The 20,266-nt window shown below is 37.2% G+C and overlaps 1 protein-coding gene and 1 non-coding gene across 8 annotated transcripts in view; both read right to left on the reverse strand.

The window, feature by feature from the left end:
* Rbms1 (RNA binding motif single stranded interacting protein 1) overlaps positions 1-20,266 on the reverse strand; it is a 202,264-nt gene that overhangs the window by 54,070 nt on the left and 127,928 nt on the right. The window lies entirely within an intron of this gene.
* On the reverse strand, positions 14,098-14,223 carry LOC141422965 (small nucleolar RNA SNORA51). The gene has a single exon (XR_012447650.1). It is a non-coding gene; the product is annotated as a small nucleolar RNA SNORA51 (small nucleolar RNA).

Consider the following 20,266-nt stretch of genomic DNA (forward strand, 5'->3'; position numbering starts at 1 on the left):
GTAAGGCTAATATTGGTTGTAAGCAAAATGCTAGAGTGGATTAGTAAACAGAAAATTAGAGATGGGTGAAAAGAACAAATACCAGTGAAGTTCTTAAGAGCAAGTAATGGACATTAAAGTTAGTTTCTATTTTTTTGGGGGGGTGGGGGTAAAGAAGATAGAGCTACTTTGAAATACTAGAAACTATTTTTTGATTTTAATTAAATTGAAGAAACTTTATTTGTTCATAGGTTACATGAAGAAATATGGGAAGAAGAGAATTGGTTTGGATGACAGAGTAACTGGTTGAATAAGTGACCAAGCTAGGATGGTCAGGGTCATGGTTAAGATGGAGCAAAGTTTCTAGTGATATACCACAGCTCTGTTCTTGGCCAGAAATTTTTATAATACATTTTAAACAATGACATACATCAAGTAACTGAGGCACGTTTATCAAATACACAAATGAACAAAAGCCAGAGAGGATGATGAATGTAAGATTCTTGTATCTGAATACTCTGAAGTTATTTTAACAAACTACAATGCTTAGCCAATACCAATATGATAGTATTGAAGAGGGAAAAATAAGTCTTACATAAACTCCAAGGAGACAAAATTAACTGCACAAATTTAGAAAAAGCATTGGCTTATTCACATAAAAATACCTGAGTTTTTTTGATTAGGACAAGTTCAAGTTCTCTGAATAACTAAAACTTAGGCTACTCTGAAAATATATGACCCTGATCATAGAAATAAATTATGCTCTTGGCTTTTTTTATTCATCATTCCTCAACATGCAGTTATGGGTTAAATTGTGTTCTCTCCCAAAAGATATGTCAACATCCTAAGCCCAAGGACCTCTGAATGTGATCTTATTTGGAAACAGGGAGTTTGTAGATGTAATCAAGCTGAGATGGGTTCTTTTGGGCAGGCCCTAATCCAACATGCCTGGTGTCCTTGTAAGAGGGAAATCTGAGCACAGAGATGGAGGGGGAAGGCCATGTGATGATAGAGAGATGCAGCTATAAGCCAGGAACACTAAGAATTGCTGGCAAACCACCACAGCTACAAAGAGGTTTCAGAAGGAGCAAGGACTTCGTGACACCTTAAGTTTGGGCTTCTCGCCTCCAGAACTGCAAGATTTTGTTGTCTTAAACTACTCAGTTTGTGGCACTTTGTTATGGCAGCCCTAACAAACAAATATGGTTCCAGCTGGCTGTATATTCCTGTATGGGACCTTGTACCTGCCTTGCTCCATCTTCATTTCCTGCTATATGTGACTTCACCTGGGAATTTCGTATCATCCTGCAAGACTCAGTTTAACAGCACTCTCCAGCAGTAAGCCTTTCTTGACCTTCCCCAGTTGAGCTAAGTGCTGCCTCTGCGCTATGCCATGGCAGGCTTTACACAGGGCACCATGGGGCAGTCAGCACTCGGCATGCTGCCATTGTCTGCATGGCTGATGTCTCCATTAGGTGTGTGCCCTTCGACTGGTTTCCTCTTTGAATATTCAGCCTCGACAAAGTCCTGGTAAATAGTAAACATTCAAAATTCAGAAGAACAGAGTGGAGGAATAAATGAATACCCAGATTGTTTTTATTGAGTGTTTTCAGTATTTAACCTAGTCTTCTGAGCTCTTTCAGAGAAGAGTGAGCACCATAAACACAAGTCTAGAAATGATCCCCTGGAGGAAGGCACAGCAGAAGACCCTGCCAGGTACAGACCTGGGAGAGGAGACTGTGAGGAGGCCTTTCTTGCTGGGGAGAAGTAGTGAAGAGCTTGCTGCCTGAGAAGATGTTGCTCAGCAGAGTTAGGTCTGCCTGGGTCAGTGATGGTACTCAGTAAAGTGCTTCATAAAACTAGCCTGGGACAAGATAGTCACCCAGGGGGGATCAGTGGTAAACAGAAAAATAAGTGCAGTGAATTTCTCAAAAAATTACAGTTATCCTGCAATTAGTAATTCTGACAATTTTTCATATTAAAATGGCCTTTTTCTTTATGAAAGATGGTGCTATCTCAGTTTGTGTTCTTTTTGACAAAATAAAAACTCCACATTGGATCTCTAACACTAATTATTTTTGTTTAGATGGCTAGTCCTTAAAATTCAAAAATCTGAGGAAGCACTTTAAATAAGGTGGGTTGGGAAGCTGGGTTTGGTATCTTTGCTTTGAGAAGAGGACTGTACTGGGTGACTAAAAACATTCACATCAGTAAGAACAATGGTTATACATACAGAAGAATAATGACAAAAAAATCTTTTAAAAAATCACACGTTATAGCATTCATTTTATTTTAATTTTAGATTATGAATTAAGACAAAAATAGCTTAGTAAACTACTGTGAAATCATATATGAACTGACCATGCCACAACTAAAAATCCACATAAGAAGAAACCAGACAACAGTGAGAAGGCGTCTTACTGCTTTCCTCCCTCCCGTTCTCTCCAGGATTCGGCTCTAGTGGACACATCATCAGCAATGGCGTCTCCTTGCACTTCCTGTCACCATCCTGCTGAAGCAGCAGAACACAGCCCTCAGCTCTGCCACTTCCTGTTTCCTTTGCTGCTTCGTTTAGAGCTTGTTTGACTTTATTTGTTTAAAAAAATCAAGGTAAAATGACTCTTGAATGTGAGTACAGTGTTTTATAGACCCTTTGAAAGGCCCCTTATTCCCTGAAAAGAGTAACCCTCAAAAAGGAGCTGAGATCTTAGTGATACTAGAAAATCTCTGGAGAAATGGCATCAAAGAATGTATCTGGGAACTTCGTTATATAACACAGTTTTTATAAATAAACACACACTCCTAAGTGCACATATTCATACATGCACACAGTTCTTTTCAAGTAAGTATACTTTATCCTTTAAAGAGCAAGCTACCACCTCTAGAATTAAAATGGGACAAACCAGGTGGAGGTTAGTGCTTTCTTCACTGACCCCTTTCCAGGCACTGCTGAGGGAAAGGGAGCAGGTGGATTTCCTTTTAGCTTGATTTAAAAGCAGGGTTATGACATGATTATCTCTCCTGTGCTCATTTGAATTTTTGTTTGTTTGTTTGAGACAGGGTCTTGCTATGGAACCCAGGCTGGCCTCAAACTTGCATTTATCCTGCCTCAGTCAGCTTCCTGAGTGCTAGAATTACAGTTCTGTACCACCATGACTGTTTCCTGTGCTCATTTGAAAAATATGAATTACGTGTAATCTATATTAGGATCCTAACACTACTAACTTCTCATTCTTCTGTAAGGAGCATGGTATCTCTTTTTATCTTTTATTTATTTAGGTATTCATTCATTCATTTAGTAGCAAGCAGTCTACCACTTGAGCCATGCCCCTAGCACTTTAACTTTTTCAGATAGGGTGTCTAGTTAACTTTGCCCAGGCAGGTCTCAGACCTTGATCCTCCTACTTCCATCTCCTGAGTAGCTGGGACTACTAGTATGTTCTACCACATCCAGCTTTGTTTGGTTTTGTAAGTGACGTCATTTTATTAATATTATAGTGGTACAACACTTGCCTGGCATGTACAAGGCCTTGAGTTTAATTCCCAGCACTGAAAAAAAAAAAAAAGCAGTGTTTTTAAAACTCAAAGATCTCTTTTAGAACAGAGGTAAAAGATACAGTCCTGAACAAAACTCAAGTAACTTTCCCACTACTTAAATGTTCAGAGCACAACTTACTAAATATTTGTTTTCTTTAACCTGAGTTAGGCGCATCAGGCTAACCTGGGACCTTCCATAGGCCCGTGCCTGCTCTAAACCCCATCCACAAGAAGATGATAATTGCCCCTTACACTCAGGTCTACATTGGGCTCTCTAATTGCTCCAAGCCCGCATTTCCTCTTATAAACACCTTAGCACAGAAAGAAGGCAGAGAAAGGCTTTAAACTGCTGTTCGTGTCTTTGACCTGACTCCTAGCCCTCCCCAAACCCCGAACCTCATTATAGGGCCAACAAGACAGGAACGAAAGGCATGGGTGGTAGACAGGAATAAGCACTTTTAGGTTCACTAAAAGAAAAATCAATTTCCCTTCTAGTGGCTAAGCATAGAAATGCAAGAGATAATCATGGAGGAATCAGTCAGTTCTGATGGAAATTCAGGAAATAATAAGAAACTAGTCTTTCTAAAACCAACAAACACGCAAGAGACATGAAGTCACAGAATGCTTTAGCATGAACCCTGAGTCTTTAAAACCTTAAAGAAAAGCAGATAAAGTGCATTTATTTTTTTAAAGACACGAAACCCGAGTGGCACAGCACCTATTCTAGTACTGTGTCGGCGTGTGGGAGGCCCACACTCATAAATCCATTCTGACAATGATTACTTTGAGAACTCTATTCACAGAGTAGCCATAGCACCTAGAGATTTCCAGGTCTCTGAAATGATAATAAAGAGATTTTGCAGAAGAAGAGTAAGATCTGGTAGTGTACCTTAGGTCCTCAACAAAGTATTTTTAAGTAAACAAATGAACTAATGAATAAGGATTTTGTATTTTTAATGTGTCTACAATGAACATGTGAGCAGTTAGGGTAAGAATCAGGGAGAAGCTATGACAAGTACTTGACTTCTGCAATAGACTTTTAAAACTACTGTTACATTTGACACTTCATAAGGCTTTTTCACGTGTATCTTGTCTGAGCCATTGCCAGAGGTAAAGGAAGTACTATTTGTACTGTTCTACAGAGGAAACTAAGGCTAAGGGGATATGCAACTCATCTTCCCACCACACTGCAGTAGAAAGCAGCCAGAAAAGGTTATTTGGTAGTCGTCAGAACATATGATGAGTCTGTGTCAGGTTCCTCTCCGAGTTAACTGAGCAGCCGATTCAGTGGCAATGTGTGTAAAGGAAATGGCTAAAAAGGGAAGAGACCATTACTAGAGCCAAGATGGGATCCATGCCAAGAAGACTACCTGCCAAGAAAGTCATGCAACATAACCCTCTTCTTCAGGCAGAAGGAACTAGAGATGCTTTAACCCAAATTCAGTGTTTTAGTTAAGCCATTCCAGGCTAAGTTTAAATCACTAGTTTTAAGTTTATACTAATATAACAAACAGAGACTTGAGGTAAGTTGGGGGGGGAACCCCAAAACAATAGTCTTTCAGCCAAATACTTAAAGTCTTAATATATACCTAAGATTCATACTGAAATGGAAAAAAAAATACATTTATCCCAGAAAAAAATGGGGTCAAAAGCCTTCAGCTCATCACATAACAAAAAGCATGCGATGAGCACTAAAATCTATCCCAATCAACTCCACAGGAGAGAGAGGAAGCCATGCTTAGAATCTAAAGAATATGATTTGGGCCTGTAAGTACATCACAGAAAAATAAATGATTCCTGGAAAATGACCTATCCATCACCTAAGAAAAGGGAGAAAGAATGCATAAGACATCATTTTGGGGAGCAACATGCTTTAAAATGTATTTTATTATTAAACTAATGAACTATGTTTAAAAAATACACAAGTATAACAATTTGCAGTACTATCAAACTCTACTCAGAATATGAAGTATTCAAGAGAAGGAAAGCAGTACAATGTCTGGGAGCATCTAACCCATCAATTGGCTGAGAGGCTCTTATTGTAGCAAACCCAGACATGACAATTACAGGACAGCAACCTCCTAGGGAACTGCTCAAATGGTTGAAAAATGTTAATGTGCTGGCAACAACAGCGAGGACTGATTCCTTGGCATAAACTAGTTCCTATTCTTGCTAAATAAAAAGAAAGAAAGCTAAAATATGTTCGGGGTTTCTTTCCATTTGTTCTTCTTGAGTTCAGAAAGTATGGCACAGATTTTCATAAACTTTTGGCTAATTAGACTCGCAATCCTGATGTAACAGTATCCCATGTAGTTATGCCAATTAAAAACTTCCCAGTTGAGAAGGACTCTTTTCCCCAGGATCTTCATTATGTACTTCTAAAACGACCTGTAATGTTAACTGCATTTCTAGGGCAGTTGGTTCCCATAAGATTCACCCTGCTAGGTGTTCCATGAATTTTAAATTATTTATTTCCTACAGTTTTTATGGTTGACAAAGAGAATCAGACATTCATTAGGAATGCAATTTGGAATGGTCACTGAGTCTGATGTATTTCTGCACAGACTGAAAATTAACTCAAACCTCTATCCAATGTGGGTTAGGAAAAGCTGCCCTTCATCATTCTCTCCTATTATTTTACACTGAGCAGTTCATGTCACAGTATAAAATTTGATTTCCTGTTTCAAATGGAGACAACACAGCATCTAGCCAATTGGTAAAGATGATAATAACAACTACAAAAAGATTTAACAACAATATCCTCAGGTTGGAGAGAAAATGGCAAAATAGGTACACGTCTCTGGTAAGAGCAAATGGGTCACACTCAGAGGGTAATTAATAGCAAAAGATTGTACAGAAAAGTTATAAACATCTAAATACTAATTAAACTGCACAATAGCTAGGGAATGGAAAAAGCATGTAACTAATGGTACTGTATGTCCTTGTTTCAGTGAGGAGATAACCCAGGCCTCCAAGAAAAAAACAGGATACAGTATCTTGTGAGATACAGCTGTGAAGAAACCATATACATACACCCCCTTCTTTTTTCTTGAAAACCTAGATCAAAGCTGTCCAAGAGAAATAGAATGCAAACCACAAATGCAACCCACATATGTAATTTTAAATTTTCTAGTTGCCACATTAAAAAAATAAAATGAAACAGATGAAATTAATTTTAATAATATTTTCTTTAACCCAATATATCCAAAAAATTATTATTTCAACATGTAATGGATATAAAATATCAACGAGCGGTTTAACATTTTTTTCTACTACGTATTTGAAATCTGGTGTGCGTTTCACATTTCCAGTACATCTCTATTTGGACGAGCCACATTTCAAGTGCTCAAGAGCCATGGCAGCTGCTGGCTGTTGTATTTCTAGGGCAGATCTCGATGTTTATAGGCTGTCGCCTCTTTCACAGTTTAACATTTTCCTTACCACAGGAAATAGTAGCTTGGCACCATAGTGAAAGCAGTTGCCAATTACTACTATAGACTGTTTATGGCAGATGTTTTAAAGTGGCACAAATTATGGTAATAATCCAACTTTTACACTTCTGCAGTTATTATTACTGTTATTATTATTTTAAAACTGTGAGTTAAGGGAGATAATCATTTACCTTTTGGGGGTAATCTTTGAGAAATGTCTGAACAGCAAGGTCTACTTGAAAAGTTCCAAGAGCATTTTCCTTTTAACTTACTTGGTAAGATTCTATGATTATCCTCACAGGGTATGTTAAGTTTGGGACACAGCAGGACATTCCATAATTCTTCCCTCATCATTCCTAACTCCTGGGTCTAGGAATGAGCTTTAGTCACATACAGTCTAAGTAGAATAAATAGCATACATGACTTGAGATCCCATGTCAGAATGTCATTTCCTTAAAATGACCATCTTCATTTTAAGGAAAACAAAAGCAAAAAAAACGGGATTCAGGACTTGGTGATTGATTATGACATGGATTTCAGCCCGGACAAGCATTTGTATGAGGATACCACTAACCCAAACTGAACATGCACGGGGTGCTGGGCCCAATGTTCAAGGTGATACAACAAAAGGCATGGGTAAAAACTTTGGAGACAGCAGTGAGCTCAATATATAGCTTATAGGTTTCCTATAGATACTTCAGTACCAAGAATGCCATCCTTACTAAATGAGCAAAATGGTGACAGACCCCTTATGGAAAGGGGCAGAAAACAAGGAAAAAAAACCCAGAAAGTTAAAATTATGATTTTACATATAAGTTGGAAGTTGAAAATCTCAAAACTTCAGGCAGATCTTATTTTCCATGATGAATTTAATAGAGACGTTTTCCGTAAGTCTTTGTAAGGTACGTAATAAATGATTCTAAAAGGGTCTATCCAATTATATAAGAAGGAAAAATTGGAACTTGCTGATCACATACTTTTTCATTATTCCTTTCCTGTAGTGACTATAACAACATACACTCAATTTTATATGTTTGATATTAAACGGTTATAGCATATTCTGTTGTCCATCTAAATAGGGACAAAATGAAAATCCATAACAACTATAGGTCAAAATCATCTCCCCAACCAAATCTGTTATTTCTTGTGTATTAGGAGAGTAACCATTAAATTCTGTTGGCTATTTTTGTCTGTCCATCCATCCATTCATTCATTCACATGTCTATCCATCTATGTACAAACATACATATGTACTACCTACTTTCCTACCTGTCTTTCTTATACAAATATATTTTAATCTTGTTAGGGATAGGAGCTATGTTTTATGAATTTTTATGTCCTCTGCTATCTACCACAGTGTCTTTTACATAATAGGTACTTAGTAAAGAGGGAAAGCGAGGGAAATAATCTTTGGTATAGGCCCAGTTTGTACCAGGAACTGTGGTCTCAATCCTCACAGCAGGTACTATCATCCCCTTTACGAATTGACAACAGAGGCCAGAAAGGAAATGCCATGTGCCCAACACTGTCCATCTATTCCCCAAGCAGCCAGAACTTGACCAATCCTTTCCCTTTTCCTTCAGCCCAGGGAGGAGCAGGTCAAGAAAAAGCCAAGATGCCCACTGTACAGACTGAGAAAAATCCTACTGTGCACTAGCCAAGCAGAGGGAGGGACACTGCAGTGGGTATAGGTAGTAAAAGTTAGACTGTTTTTTAGTTTACAGCTATTTTTCTTATTACACGGAAATATGTTTTGGAAGCATTTATTTCATTCTTGTATTAATAACTCATCCATCATTCTCACTCTTAGACATGTGCAGAAATGTGGTGATCTGTTCCTTTTGTTCTTAGTGAATCAGTTTATGATGACAAATATTCAAATTTTAACTATCAATCAGTAAGCTGAGTGGGCTTCATTTGCAATGGGATTACTTTTGATTTTTAGTTTGTTCCTTGCATTCTTCTAATTTTTCACAAGCATTTATTGCTTTTGAGAGAAAAATGTTAAAACATACCATTTCCTTTGCTGTAACTGATTAATGGATTAACATTATCTACAGAATACTGGTCAAAATACTTTAAAATGGTGAGACAGCCATTTGAAAACACCTCTGATTCTCACTGGCTGCTTTTAAAAGGGACATCTTGAGCTCCTCCTGTTCTTATGGTGAGTAATAATTAGAAGGAAGAATTTCTCAAAACATACTCCCGGGAGGCCCCACACTGGCTTATGGCACTCTAAGGAGTCATCCAGCAACAGCAGAAACAGCAGGTGACCGCAGGGTAAGTGCGGGGAAAGAAGAAAGGAAGGCGTCATCTCAGGAACCAGAAATTGCAGGAAGCTGGAGAGTGTGAGAATGTTATTCCAGTAATACCTGGAACAGAGCTGAAGCAGCGCAATCCAACAAGAAAAGGAGAGCACCACAATTTTCTGGTAGAGAAATAATATGTGGCAAACTATAACTGTTATCCAGAAAAACAAAAACAAAAACAAAACTAAAAACCAACAAAAAAACCTCTTAGCTGGGCTTGGTAGCTCACAAGTGTAATCCCAGCTACTCGGGAGATACAGGTAGGAGGACTGCAGTTTGAGTCCACCTGGAGTAAAAATGCAAGACCCCAGTGAAAAAAATAACTAAAGCAGAAAAGACTGAGGGTGTGGCTCAAATGTAGAGCCTAGCAAGTAGGAGGTCCTGAGTTCAAACCTTAGTAACTGCCAAAAAAAAAAAACAAAAAAAAAAAAACAAAAAAAGCTTTTGGATCAGAGAATCAGAGATATACAAGCTAGTAGGTGTCCATTCATTAATGAAACAGTAAAACTTTGAATTTAATCTTTCAAAAAATGGACTACCCACAAGTATGTTACTAAATATGTAGAATTTTTAAAAGCTTATTATTGTGGAAAAAAGTGTAAGCCTTAGAGAAGTGATTAACACCCAATTATTATAGAGGGTACCACACTCAAAATACTGATCCTTAATTTAGTGATTAAGTACATTTCACCTAGCATTTCTTCCCTTTTATGAAATGTACTCACTTTACAATATAAATTGGAAAATTATTAGTTTTCTTAGAGTTGGGTATGGTGGTTCACACTTGTAATCCCATTACTCGGAAGACTGAGGCAGTGGATTGTGAGTTCAAGGCCACCCTGGGTTATACAGTGAGATCCTATCTCAAAAAACCCCATGTACACATATATGCGTATACATATATAGACACACATATGGATGTATGTGTCCATAATCCATGGATGGATAACTAACAATTTCTTCTATCAGAAATATTTGACTTGTTTTCCATTAGGATGCCAAATGGAACTGTTATTGACCCCCCCTTCCCTGGAAAGTTCAGCCCAGCAGTGATGTCCCCCTGCCCAGGATGTACCTCTGCGTGCCTACAACTGGGGAAAGGTACCTGGGGTCTGATGCTTTCATTATGAGGCTGAAGCTGAGTCCTTGTCACCACTGTAGGGGCAGAAAGCCTCCCTCTTGACACCCCAAATGGCAATGGGAACGCTGTCTTCATTGTGAGATGGGGAGAGGTGAGAGTCAAGAGAGAAGGCAGAACTGAACAAACTATGAATCTCTTTGTTAGATAATATCTGAGGACATCTTCCCTGTTCTTAGGGACACCTAGACATGGTGTTTCTAGTTAGGGAGGGGTAAGGCATGAGCTATGCTACCATCTGTTTTCTGTTTCAAATTAAGCCACCAAGGAACAGGAAAATGTCCACATAATTTTATCCCACTTTTTAACTTCCCTTCCATTCCAAATCTCACAAGTATTTGTACAGATAAATTAATGTAAGCAAGATCTAAGGTTACAAGTTTACCTCTAATGTAGTTATGCATTTTCAAACATTTATAACTAAATTAAAATACCAATAATATTGAAAAAACTCAGTAAGAAACTCATTGTCCCAAAGAAAAGCTCCATAAACCTGGTGAGCCATTTGTTTTATCCAGCAATGATAAATAAGTTTCATTTCATGATCTTAAAACCTGTGAAATCAACTGACAGTAACTTGTTTTTCAAAGGGCTAATTAAGATGTCTTGAATTCTAAGTTGCAGTTTCATTACTGTCACTTACAGAAATTTGTCTTAAACATCTGATCCTTTTTCCTCAATGAAAATGGCTACTATAATACTTAATATATCATGAAACTTTGAGGGACAAAAATCATCTTCTGAGAGGTGCTCCTATATGCTTCAAACATCTAAATAATCTAAGCACACATTCTCAATATCACAGAAAATGAAGACAATCACAGAAAATGAAGAAAATCAAACCAAAAGACTTTTTAAAGTCATTATAGTTGTTGCTGTACTCATATTTTTAGTTGACTATTTAAATGTTTACATAGTCAAGTCTAGGGCCTGATGTAGTGGCTCACAACTGTAATCCCAGGTACTCAGGAATTAGAGGTGGGCAGGATCACACTTAAAGGCTAGCCCAGGTAAAAAGTTAGCAAGACCCGAATCTCAACAAATGAGCTGATGTGGTAGTACATACTACAATCCCAATTACACTGGAAGTGTGGTAAGATGATCACAGTCTGAGGCCAGCCAGTGAAAAACTTGAGACTCTATCAAAAAACAACTAAAGCAAAGCAAAGCAAAAAAAAAAAAAAAAAGAAAAAGAAAAAGAAAAAAAGCTGGGGGCATAGCTCACGTGATAGCATGAGGCCCTGAGTACAAAACCCCAATACTGCCCCCATCAGTATTCTAACAAAACTGCACAGTTTTATAGGCAAGATAGATACTCTAAAAGCACCCACTTCATTTGTTCTCATCAGAGTTTGTAAGAGGACTACGTTGAGCTAGCATTTCAGAAGGAAAAATCTATACCCTTTTCTTGTAAGAAAAGTTTTACAAAGGTCATGACCCTTAGGTCAGGCTACAACCTAGCCTAAGGATCTTCAAGTGATTAAAAAAATATATATATACATCTCCAAGAACTGGACCAAGGGGTCTAAGGAGCCACCTATCATGAAACCTGCCTCATGGGAACTTACTGATGGAACCAATCTATGAGCCCAGGCAGCACTGCTGCTATGGACCACACCAGGAGCAGGCTACTGCTTAAAAACATATTCCTGAAAGAAATGAAGCCTACTGTAGAAACACCTGTGCACTCATGTTTACTGTGGCACTATGCACAATAGCCAAATGAAGGAATTAGCCTAAGTGATGAATGGATAAAAAAAAATGATAAAGAATGAATTTGCAGGTAAATGGATGGAACTGGAGAATATCATTCTGAGTGAGATTAGCCTGGCCCAAAAGACCAAAAATCGTATGTTCTCTCTCATATGTGGACATTAGATCAAGGGCAAACACAACAAGGGGACTGGACTTTGATCACATGATAAATCGAGAGCACACAAGGGAGGTATGAGGATAGGTAAGACACCTAAAAAACTAGGTAGCATTTGTTGCCATCAACTTAGAGAAACTAAAGCAGATACTTTAAAGCAACTGAGGCCAATAGGAGAAGAGGACCAGGAACTAGAGAAAAGGTTAGTTCAAGAAGAATTAACTTAGAAGGTAACACACATGTACAGGAAAGCAATGTGAGTCAACTCCCTGCATAGCTATCCTTATCTCAACTAGCAAAAACCCTTGTTCCTTCCTATTATTGCTTATACTCTCTCTTCAACAAAACTAGAGATAAGGGCAAAATAGTTTCTGCCTGGTAGCGAGGGGCTGGGGGGATAAGTGGGGAGAAATGACCCAAACATTGTATGCACATATGAATATAATAAAAAAAGAAAAAAAAGAAAAAGAATGAAATTATGTCATTTGCTGGAAAATGGATGGAACTGGAGATCATCATGTTAAGTGAAATAAGGCAGTTCCACAAAGACAAGTATCACATATTTTCTCTCATTTGTAGAGGTTAGGAGGGAAAAAGCAACAGCAAAACCAAAAACAAGGTCAATGAAAACCCAGGGAGGGAGTTTTAGGGAGGTGGAAGGGAAAGGACCAAGTGGGAGGCAGGAGGGGGGATAAGGCCAATGGAGGGGTAAATATGATCGAAGTTCATTGTATACGTGTATGAAACCTTTTACTATGTACAATTAATATACACCAATAAAAATACTCACGTAAATCAAATTATACATAAGGAGGAGAAAAGCAGAGTTCTCATAGGATTTAGGAATTCCTTTTTTTTTTCTTACAAAATCAATTTCACATTTCTAGTGAATATTCATAAAAGTAAATCAGCTTGTCCATTACTTGTACCTTCAAAAATGGCTGTTCTGCATTTCAGAAATTCTCCCTGAATGTCAGAAATGAGAAAAATCACATCTACATTAAAAGGATTAAGAAGCTCCTGCTCATATTGGATTGCTTCTTGCTATTTTATTGTAGCCAAATTATGGCCGTGGCTTTGTCCTAGGTCTGCATATGGAAATGGAACAAGTTCAATGGAGCCTCCTGTTTTGTTATTAAGCCTATCGGATTACTGGTTCTAATTAAGGACTGTGTTACAGTTATTAATGTGCATTATTGCTATTATAGGAAGTTCTGACCTCTGCTGTGAGTCACCTGGAATAAAATTTAATTACCAACCAGAGAAAATGGGAGTGAGGATGATATAAAATGGTTTCTTGTGAGGCATCTGTGACTATGAAGTATTATTTTACAATACTTCCTTTGCCAGTAAGAGAATAATTACAACAAACCCTTATTGAAATCTAAAAATAATCCATTTGGAGAGTGAGACCACAATGTATCATTTTATGTGTTATTAATTCAACAAATTATATAGTATATTTTTCAAAGTTAAAAACATGAGCTACAAGAAACTGAACTTACTGTCTGAAATTAGGCTGATATTTAAAACAATATTGTAGGACCTGCCAATATATTTTAAAACTGTATGTTTCCTATCCTATTCTCTGTTAGCCAAATGCTCATTCATATCTTTTTGAAGATATTATCAGATATCTTTGATTGATGTGAGACTAACTGCAGATTCAAAAAGTAAGTAATTAGGAACCCAAATAACTTGTAATTACAGAAACAGTTGTTACCATTTGAGTGGACATTTTCTTTCTTTTTTAACCTGAAAGCTTTATTTTCAAAAACTCAATATAAAAATCAATAAATTGATTCATTTATGACCTTCCCCTCCACCACACCATGTTTTCCCATTCACAATGTAGACCAGGTACACGGCCTGGGTTGAAGTGTGTGTGAGGTAGGTTTACTTTTCCTCCTTTTTATCTATACAGTCAGTGTAAGAACACAGCCTAGGTAAGTCCTCATTTATGATATTTCGATTACAAAACTACAAATTATGTTTCAGTCCTCACAACAGCCAATAAAGCAGGTAAAACAGGTGGCTGGGCAGCAGCAACCCTGGGACTGCAACAGGTATCACTAAGGGAGACAACATTTTATTTCTCTGGAATTTTAACCTAGTAGTTTCAGTGTAGCCAGAGCCAAAGGCAAAGTTAGGTAGATAGATTTTTGTATCCCTTTTCATATCTGTGACATTCTGCTGTTTTGATGAGCACTTTAGTACTATAATACATGGAAACATCAATGTTTTCTATGAAAATGCAAACTATTCAAAAGGCAGAGGTCAAACTTTAACTTTCAAAAAGCAAGTGTATTGAAATGGCAAAACATTTCTCAGCTATTTCATTTTACAATTATTTTCTAAGTGCCTACTGTGCATCAGCAGTCTAAATGCTAGACTAGAGATGAGGACAGAGAAAAAAAACCCAGTATTATAACACAAGTGGGTAATTGTGTAGTGGCCAAAACACAAGATTCTCAAACAAGCTTTCGTGTAACAAGTTTTCATGCTTTTAATACCACTCTATGCTTCTCTATTTCAATTTCATTTAGACATTATTCCCATCCCCTCTTGCAACACTTAATGAGCTTAATTAGCATCACTCTATAACTTAGTACAATGATTGACAAACAGGAGGTGCTCAAATAAAAGTGTATTAAACTGAACCTATACAATGACTCCTCAGACTGGACAGGTGATGCGTCATTAAAGTACAATGACACTGATAATAGTAGAAGCTTCCAACTATGACTGTCTATGGGATTGGTGGTCTACATGGCAGCTAGGATACACAAAGCAGCTACCAGTAACCTTAGGATTTAATATTCTATCCCTATTTTACCAAAATGGAGATCAAAATCAGTGCAAAACCATAGTCAGAGAGTTTCTGGGCTTTAATTTAAATCATGTAGGAAATGAATATCAGAGAAAACATGATTTTCTCTGATCTAAATGATTTTGATCTAAAGCAATAAAATCATGTTTAGTATTAATGAAGAAGTGGGACCCAACCATGAACGTCCGGTATTCTATCCCTATTTTACCAAAATGGAGATCAATCAAGTCTCTGATAAATCTGACCAAGGTTACACAATGATTTCAGTAGAACTGAAAGTAGAGCCCTTTTTTTCCCTCTTATTCAACAATGCTAAGTTGACTAACCTGTAAGACATCAGTTACTGTATAATAGTAGACAGAAACAAGACAGAAAAAAGGGCTATACTGGACATTTCCACACCATGAATTACCAGTTTCTGGACAGCAGCTGGGAATAAGGGAAGGGGAGGGAAGAGCGACTTACCAGCATTTAAAGGCAGGAAGGCTCTTAAGACCAGGCTGGTAGTGTTTCGGGACTGTGACAAATTCCTCCCAGGGGAAATGAAACCACCCACTCCTGAGGAAGTGAGGGGAACTAAACTAGGGGTGAGTAATTCCTATCTCATGTCAAAATCATTTCCATTTTAATGAACAAACTAAAGCTTAAATGTTTAGTGCTTAAATAAACCTATGGGTTTGTTTCTGTCCAACCTTTGTTGTTACTGCTAAGTGCAGGGCCTGGACTCAGGTCTTCTGCTTCTATCTACCTTCAAAATCATAAGCTTTGTCTTCCACTTATTCTTAGAGAGGAAAGCCCAAGGAAATTAATGAAAAAAATTAAGAGACCTCCCCCAGTTGGGCAGAATGGACATGATGGCCAGTTTTCCAGTGCTTGTCTTAAATGGATGAATTGTGTTAAGCATTTTGACTGTCACCTGGAAGGAGGTGGTGAGTTAGTAGGGACAATCTTCCCTTATAATGTCAGACTTAAACTTTAAGAAGTTTGGATGTCTTGGGAGTTGTTGACGGGAAGAATATAGTTTGAAGCCTTAGTGAGACCCTATACGAAAACCAAAGTAAAAGTACTGGCAACATGGCTCAAGTGGTAGAGTATCTGCCTGTAAGTGTGGGGCCCTAAATTTAATCCCCATTACTGCCAAACAAACAAGCAAGCAAGCAAACCAAATAGGCTGGATGTCGCTGTAACAACCCAGGCTATACCACATGGTGCCAAAATCCGTGTTGCAAGTAACTGCTAAAAGTGAAGGGTCAAGTCCTTAATTTCACCTCTGATCTTCCAGAATCTAACACAGAATGCACTCCCAATAAATACTTGCAGAATTACTCGATAAGCAAATTTCCTCCAAATTTTGGAGCCTTCTCCAGTCTTTAGAATCTCCCATGTGTGCCTTATTTTAAAAATAGAATCCAACCATTTAGACAGTGCCTTGGTTCTTGACTTCTTTTGGTCAGGCTCTTTACAATTGTTAGCAGAGACAGACTACAATACTATTCACTACAGAATGTACCCTTTAACGTGGATATGCCAGTCTACATGTGTTGATAAAAATAGTTAACTCCTGGCATGACAAGACTTGGTGGGCAGCAGCTAGTGAGTCCTTTTGGTGTTGAATGCGAGTTACAGCCAACCTGATCATTCTTTCAGAATAGTAGCCTGCTTTCCTAGTTTCCTAAGATGGCATTTTGTTTATCAAAATGACATAAAATAAGAATCAGACATATCCTTTAAAAAAAAATCATGGAAAATATCCAGTCTCCTCCATACCTGCTTTTAAATCCAGCCCAAGATAACCTGTGTTGCCATGTTGTAAAACTGGCTCACACTTCCATTCTCTGTCTATTCCTCCTAAAAATATTTTACCAACACAGGAACGGGGTTAGGGTGAAAGCAGCCAACAAGCAACAGAGGCTGTGTATTAACTGCTTCAGTCATTAACAAATGACTGAATCTTTCATTTGCTTTAAGCCATTTGTAAAAGTTAAGACTTTTGAAGGTAATTCAAAGCAAGGAAAAAACTGAAGAACAGAAATCAGTGGTCTTATTTTATACAGTAACAAAATCCTATAAATGCTAGAGTTCTGAACAAAATATCTTAAAGCTACCTTCCAAAAAAACACCAAAAGGAACCCTTATTTTTCATTCAGATTACTTAAATTTAAACTTAATGTAATTTTTATAGAAACCTTTTTAAAACACCAAATGTTGCAAAGGTAAAATAAAATTGTTTCCTTTTCTAGATATACATGAAAAAAAAATCAATCTTTTCTTATCACCAGTGGAAAAATAAGTGTGAAATCAGTGTCAGAGAGTCTCTGGGCTTTAATTTAAATCATGTAAGAAACGAGTATCCGAGAAAACATGAATGACTTTGAACTAAAGCAATAAATCTTGTTTAGTATTAATGAAGAAGTGGGACTGGACCACAGATGTCTTTTCCTTTCTATGGGTGGGCAATTAATTGCTTAGAATACTAAAGCAATATTACATTGCCTCTGTAGATGTAAGATTTCATATGGTTTAAAGTTTCAATGAAAACCCAAGCATTGTTGCTTGTAAGACATTTCAAACCACATAACCACCAAAGCGAAACCAACCTTTCCAAAACACAAGATTCTCAAACAAGCTTTCATGTAATAAGTTTTCATGGTTATATACCACACTATGCTTCTCTATTTAAATACCATTTACCCTAATCCCCACTTATGATATCCATGCAATATCTAGAAATGTAAAAGTCTCAATAATGAATTTCATTGAAATTCAAGTAAGAGCAAGTAAAATTGTAGAATTAGAAAATTATTCTAAGTAGAATGGTGGAAACACAAGACAGCAGCAAGACTAATTAATCGCCTCACTGGAGGTCAACAAGTACAGGAATACTTAACCAATCATGAACATTACAGATGAAACCAACTTGAAGGTCTATACACCAATTTCCATCATATAATGTGCAATTTTGAGTTATATAAAAACCATTTAAAACACTCTTATATTATCACATGAATTATAACATTTGTAACTAAGGATTTTTGCTGCACTTCTTGAGCAACTCTCTTTTTTTTTGTCCCCATGAGCAACTCTTGAATCTAACCCAACAACACCCAACACAGCAAAAGAAGCCAAGATATCCCTTATTCTCCTGTTCGGATAGAGTAAAGTTTATGCTTTAAAAGGTACTTTCACATTCATTATCTCAATTTTAATTTAAAGCTCATGATTAAGAAGGGAGCTAAAATAAACAGTAACAATCAGACACTATCCATTTCATGAATGGGCAGGGCAGTATTTCTGAAGCTTGACCATTGGAGAACAGAACAATGGCACACACAATTATTATCTCTAATTGCATTATTTTAAATAAGTTTTCCTAATTGTTATTCAATTAGAGAACCTACCTATTACATTTAAAGTAAAGAGAGAAAGGAAACCATTATATAAATCTACTCTAAACCAATACCAGGTATTTTTTTTTTAAGGACATGCATTTGCTATTCCAAATACACTCTGCAAGACATTTCAAAAGATGTCCCATTCAAAATGTCCTTTTCACCAGAGAAATGAAAAGATTTCTACATATTTTTCATTTTACTTACAGAAGTAAAAAATGGCACTTATCCATCTATCCATATAAATATGCACGCTTGTATGTATGCATGAGTATACGTGTACAAATATACTGTGTACAGGCATGTATACATGCATATGTACACATGTGTATACATGTAGCCGGTACTGTTCTAGAAAGGGTCCAGGGTAACTTATAAAGAGACATATCCTAGAAGATAAAATAAACAAACAAAATCAATGGCAAGGAACACATGACATAAAGGCAAAAACAAGGCAGGAACAAAATGGCTTTGATAGAGGACAATTGTTCCAAGTGCTTGACTTCTCACTGGTGTTTGAGTCTGAAGAGTTTGTCTGATGACTATCAACTGGAACTGGATTGAATGCAGCAAATGATCTGGAGATGAAGTGTCTAACTGACAAGAAATCTATCGAAGCGGCTCTTCAGCACAAGTGTAGTTCAATGATAATTGGGCCTAATGATGACTCTAAAATACAAGTGTTAAGTGTAACTGGAATCATGATAAGAAAATGGATCTGAAAGAACCCTGTTGCTTTGGAAACTGACAATCATGTAAGATATAAGGTAAAATTCTGTAACAAGAAAATCTGATTAATTGGCATAACCTATTTCTTGTTTACACTGGAAGAAAGCCCAGTTAATGAATACTTGGGTTTATTAATGTTTCAAGCAGGGGTAAAAAAGATCTGAAGCATACAAGGTTCTAGGTCCCTCGAAAGACATGGAGTAACTCTTTATTTCTCCTTTTCTTGGATCACAGAGCAGGGAGAAATCTGCCGCCGGACTTCCATGCCAACTCCGATGAGTTACTAACGGTAGTGCTGTGTAGGGAAGGATTCTGAGGCCCAGCCAGGCGCAGCAGGAAAGAGTGTTCTCATCTATTTATTAGCAATTCTGCCAGGGGAGAGGAAATGAGGCGGTACATTGCTACTTGCTTGTTTATTCCTGATCTCTGGTTTAATTTGCTGATGTCACCAATGAAGATCTGGAGGCTTAAAGTGGCTACTTAGGTATTTACCAGTCTTTAATAGATGTATTTACTGGTAACTTGCCTTATACCAAAATTTACTTGATGTTACAAGTAAATACACATAATAAAACAATAAATAGATGAGAAAAACCTCAGATAGAAAAATATGTATAGTAGGGGAGTGTAAATTTCATCTTTGTGTCAAATTCTAAAGCTTTCATTTTTGCATTGCCTTTCCATGACACTTTAGTTGTGTGTGTGAGTGTGTGTGTGTGTGTGAGAGAGAGAGAGAGAGAGAGAGAGAGAGAGAGAGAGAGAGAGAAAGAGAGAGAGACACTTGACTCTGCTCACAAAGAGGCTCAGTTTGGCCTTTACAATATCTTTATAATTCAGGATTTGGGTTCATACCCCAGCCATGTAAAGAGACATTTCATTCATTTATTCAAAAATATCTACTGACATTTGTTTATAATAAACCAACCCAAATCAGCACACTACACAGCATGTTAGAGAGTGGTTGCCTGACAATTAAATAGTACATGGAAAGGGATACTGAGACTGAGAATACCAAGGTGAAGTGAAAGTAGATTAGTTTTGTTTTTAATTT

The sequence above is a fragment of the Castor canadensis genome, chromosome 4 (genome assembly GCF_047511655.1).
Source record: "Castor canadensis chromosome 4, mCasCan1.hap1v2, whole genome shotgun sequence".
Lineage (NCBI taxonomy): Eukaryota > Metazoa > Chordata > Mammalia > Rodentia > Castoridae > Castor > Castor canadensis.